The sequence below is a fragment of the Rana temporaria genome, chromosome 4 (assembly GCF_905171775.1).
Source record: "Rana temporaria chromosome 4, aRanTem1.1, whole genome shotgun sequence".
Taxonomy (NCBI): Eukaryota; Metazoa; Chordata; class Amphibia; order Anura; family Ranidae; genus Rana; species Rana temporaria.
In genome coordinates this window covers 54,287,618-54,293,124 of record NC_053492.1, presented here as the reverse complement: position 1 = coordinate 54,293,124, position 5,507 = coordinate 54,287,618, and the positions used below count along the sequence as shown (strand labels likewise).

General features: G+C 45.8%; 1 pseudogene; it reads right to left on the bottom strand.

The window, feature by feature from the left end:
• Positions 1-241: 241 nt before the first annotated feature.
• LOC120938632 lies at positions 242-447 on the bottom strand (annotated as a pseudogene).
• Between the last annotated feature and the right edge of the window lie 5,060 nt (positions 448-5,507).

Genomic DNA, 5,507 nt, shown 5'->3' with positions numbered 1-5,507 from the left:
AAATTGGATGCCCTGACTAAATCTAGGTGTTGCTGTATAGGTCACTTGATAAAGTAGTGGCATTTGGCAAAAAAGTGACAAGAAGCAATGAAGACAAAGACACAAGGGGTAAATGCCAGTTTATTGGAGCACGGAACCGAGTTTAAGCAAGAAACATTGTCAGCAGCAAGCAACAAGAACACACAAGACAAACAAGTTGGATGATGTTCCAGTTAAATCTATTTTTTGACACTGCGTAAGAGAGGGGTGCACCGGTCCTGGAGGTACTGCAATACCAGGTCGATGCGTGGAGTGGACAGAGCAAGCTCTTCTTCCATCTCCCTGTTCTAAAAATCCATTTAATATATGGTCCCCAGATAGGGGACGTATCAGATATTAAACTGATAAGAACAGATTTTTTTTTTTTTTTTTTTTTTTTCTTTTTTTTTTTTTGCCATCAGACTGAATCACTACACCAGCACGAAAACCCCGACACCATCACTGAGCAGCGTTCCTTGCATCATCTGGACGTTCTTTTCATAAAAAGGTAAGTAAAAAGTACAATCTCTATTCCCCACTAAAAATCTTTCCTCCACTTATCATACTTCCAATACAAATTTGCATCCTCCACCCCCATCCACTTTCTATCATACAACAAAACAACATATAATTTAGCCAGACACAAATTCATACAATCACCCTCTGACATGTTAACATTTTTCTTCCACTTCCAACACCTAGCATCCCAGAGGACTTCTTTAAAAATGGCAAAAAAGATCCAAGCCTTTCGTTGCTGTCGATTCCCTCCTCCCACCAAAGCATAGAACCAATTAAAAAAACACACGTTTTCCACCTCCACCACACCATGCACGAACTTCTCCACTTTCCTACATACACTTTTTACAAAGTCACATTCCCAGAAGACATGGGCTGAAGTTTCCGTTTCCCCACACCCCTCTCTTGGGCATCTGTCATCCCTAGCCAAATCCCTTGCCTTCAAAAAGGACTTCGTAAGCAAGCAGCCTTGAAAGGCCATCCACGAGATTTCTTTCTGCCTATTTGTTACTCCTCTTATCAGAAAGTTTCCCCAACACTTCTCAGCTAAGGCAGATTTCAGACCAAAAATATTAGTTACCACCTCCTCCCTCCTTATCCATTTATTAAGGCTGGTTTTAGTCATAGCTACGGCTCCCAATCCTACCAACTTGTTCTTCAAGAAAAACTGGTGTAATCGTAGATATACAGATGACGGTACCAAAGCCAAGGGCCTTCTAAGGTCCTTCTCATACCACCCCCACTTAAGCATAGACCATCCGGCAAGGTACCTCATAAACTTAGCGGCAATCCCACCTGCCGTAAAGGTCTTAAAATGACTTATCCATAACTGGATACCAATAAAATCTTGTACGTTGGGGAAATTATACCCCCCAAACTTTACTTCTCTCATCACAATAATGCGGGACACCCTCTCCATCTTTGCACCCCAGAAAAAAACAAACAGCAATCTAGAAATTTTCTGCATAGACCTCACATTGGGTGGGAATATCAGGCTGGTATATAACAGAAGAGGCAGTATCACTGCCTTTACCACCAACACCTTCCCAGAAAGAGTTAAATGCCTCAACTTCCAAAAGTCCAGTTTCTGAGATATTTTGCCAGTCACTTTTTGGGCATTACACTGGCTCATCATATTCCTTTGGAACTGGACCCCTAAGATCTCAATGGTCTCAGTGGTCTTCAAGTGGGCACGCACTGTACTACAAGACCCACTTAGTACACATACTTGGCTCTTTTTCCAATTTACCTGAAGACCAGACATGCTACCAAATAACTTTAATTGTAACTCAGATCTGTTCAAATCTGTTGGAGAAGAACAGAGGAGCGTAACATCATCCATGTAACACATGGATTTGACCCTCTCCCCATCCCCCCCTGGGACAAAGAAGCCTCGAAAACGCTTATCCCTTTGTACGTGTCGCAAAAGAGGCTCCATTACGCAAATAAACATAACAGGAGACAGGGGGCATCCCTGCCTCACTCCTGAATACACGTTAAAGGGTTCAGACACTATACCATTAACTAGAACTTGACTAGTCATGCCAGCATATAGATTTCTAAGCGCCCCCAAGAATTTGTCCGGGAAACCCATCTGCTCTAGAACTCCAAACAAGAAAGGATGAGCCACTCTGTCATAAGCCTTCTCGATATCTATTCCGGCTACCGCCAATGGGAGATTATTAGACTGGGCATAACAGATCAAGTCCCTTAATAAAGCCAGGTTGTCTGTAATCCTTCTCCCAGGGACCGCACATGTCTGCCACTCTCCTACCAGGCTACCAACAACTCGGCTAAGGCGACTCGCCAACACCTTGGATGCAATTTTATAATCTACATTCAGCAGAGTTATCGGCCGCCAGTTCTTTAAGTCGCGATCTTCCCCTTTTTTATATAACAAGGTAACCACCCCCTCCTTCATTGAGGGAGGCAAGTTCCCGGTCTCCACACAATACTTTATCACTTCTACTAAATGACTTTTCAAAGTAGGCCAGAATTTTATATAAAATTCTGCTGGGAGCCCATCCTTCCCTGGGGTTTTGTTTTTCGGCATCTTTCTCAAATTCCCCTCCACCTCCTCCTCCGTGACCACATTTAAGAGAGACTCTGCATCCTCCTTACCCAAACTCCCCCTCAGGACCTCACAGTACTCCAAAATTTCCTCCTTAGTGGTCCCTGAATGATATTTGTATAGGTTCTCATAAAAAAGTCTCACCTCTTCTACCACCTCCTTTCCACACACTTCCCCATCCTCCACAAGCACACTTTTTATCACTTTCCTTGCTCCCATGGCCTTTTTGAAAAAAAACCTAGAGCACTGCTCTCCTTCCTCCATATCACGTACCTTGGCACTAAAAATGATTTGTTTACCCTTTTCCCGAAGGAACCGGCTTCTCTCCTCCCGCACCTCCTCAAGCTCTTTATCCACCTCCACACCGATTTTTTTACATTTTAACAACACATGCAATCTTTCCACCAAGGTTTTCTCTTTCTCCTTCCTCCACCGTGCTCTTTCCACTCCTGCCTTTCTAAAAAAAACACTTATCTGTGCTTTGGCCCACTCCCACCACTGTAGTACTCCTCCAAACTCCAATTTCCTTCTTACTAAACATGTAAAGAACATTTCAAAATTTTTACATACCTCCTCCTCCTCCAAAATCATAGCATTCAGTTTCCACAACCCTTTTCCAAAAGCAACCCCCTCCTCCAATACAAAAGTACATGAAACCATCTTATGATCTGTAAACAAAAAAGGTTTGACCTCGTAGCCTTCTAGTACCACAAATTCTGTCATAAAGGCAAAGTCTATCCTTGAGCTGACCGTACCCCGATCAGAAAAATAAGTATGTGAGGTACTCCTCCCCTCCCACTCCACAGCTGCATCTTTTAGTCTAAAGTCTGACACCATTTCATTTAATAATTTAGATGAGGAATCCAGCTTACCCTCCTCCCCAGAGCCACTTCTATCACATGTTCTCCTAATGCAATTAAAATCCCCCACTATGATTGTAGGGGTTCTACCAGGTAGGTATAGTTTCAGAGTGTTCATGAGCTCCTTCCTTTCACATCTAACAGCAGACGCATAGCAGTTAAAAAGTCTGAGCCTGCACCCCAAGTATTCCAGCACCACCAATAACAATCTTCCCGGCACAATCACCTCCTGTGATATCATCACCACTTGTGGGTTTTTTATAAGCACACCCACACCTTCACATCTTGACTCGCAAGCCGGGGACCACGCACTCCCCCCATGCCTCCATTCATGAGGCCCTGGAACCCTCTCCACACCGCACTCCTGTAAGCACAAAATATCTGCTCTGCATTCTGATAAATTATTAAAAACAGCTGCACGCCTCCACCCCGCTCTCACACTCCTCACATTGATGGAACTGACAGTTAGTGCCATTAGGAGAAAAAACAACACTTTTCCAGCCATTATAAGTTCTTTAAGGAAGTCCTTCCATATTATCATCTCTTACTCCTTGACTTTCTTTCTGCCATCTTTTCGGACCAGGAGAACTGGCGGACTCTCTTTCTGAGTCCCCAGAAAGGGCAATATGGAGCGACCCTTCCCCACTCTCTGAGTCCTCCCCTTCAATCCGGGCCCTTTTCCCAGAGTGCTCCTCCCCCTCTGCTGATGAAGGCACAAATTTCTGCCCACACTCTATGTCCTCTTCTTCATCTTCTTCTTCCTCCTCAGATCCAACCATCTCCTCCTCACTGTCCGAAATTTCTCCAAGTAACCGGGTCACACTGTGACCCGACTCAGAAGTTGGTGTTCTTGCCCCGCTTACTCCCTCTGCATCCTGCTGCATGGCCACTTCATCGCCAAATCCAGGTGCTACCTCTTCTTCGCCCGGCGGAGGGTCCCCAGGCCCAAAGCCGGCCACCACAGACTCCGCTACACCAGCAGAGGCTGAAGCATCGCCTGCTCCACCAACCGGGACCCCCCCATTCTCGGGTCCGGCATCATCAGCTGTGGCAGGTCGAGGTATGCCAGATGGGGCCGCATCATTATTATCTTCCGCGGGTCCCCCCTCGGCTCCCTTCTCCCCACCACTATCTTGCCTCTGCCAAAAACTCTTCCCTTTCCTTGAGTTCCACATTCTCCGAATCTCTTCTCCTACCGCAGTCTCCGCCCAAGTCTCTTTAGTCTCCTTATATATATCACACTGTTTCGCCAAGTGTCCTTCCTTTTTACAAATGTCACAAATTCTGCCCTTTTTACAATCTCTCGCAGAATGACCCGGCTGGGCACACAACCGACACACCAACCCCTCATTGCACTCGTCGCTCATATGTCCATACTTGAAACATCTACGACAGTACTTAGGCTGCCCCGGATAGAAGAGAAAACCCCTCTCCCCTCCGATGGTAAAAACAGCCGGGGGCCTCTTCACACCTCCAATACAACTCGCATCTTTCTTAAAGCTTCCAAAGTAACGGTACTTCCCAGACCAGATACCAAAATTATTCTTCACCTTGTCACCTCCCCTTAAATCGTCACAGTACTGTCTCAAAAAGGCCCATACCAAAGCAGAGTCCGCAAAGGGATTGTACAAGTGAACTGTAATCATTTTCTCCTCTTGCAGAAAAAGAGGCTGGATTTCAAAACATTGCAAAATTTCATTCTTTCTTTTCTTTGCATCCTCAAAGATCCTCCAGCACACCTCGGAAGATTCAAAGGTAATATCATAAGTCCCCTGCTGGGGGAAATCTTGCAGACACTTTATATTGCTTACCTTTAAGCTGAAAATCTCCATCAAGACATCGACAACCACCGTCCTTAACGTCACCTTCGTCCTGAAGTCTGGCTTAACCAGGAATCGCAGCGAGTCACGGAGCCCGCGCCCCGCCATCTTGGCACCAGAGGGTACCTCGCCTTCCCACCGTCCAAGGGTACCCCAAAAGGGGCACCCTGGAGAAAACGCCTTGTCGCCTTAAGAAGGGCGATCGCTTCCCGTTGCCCGGGG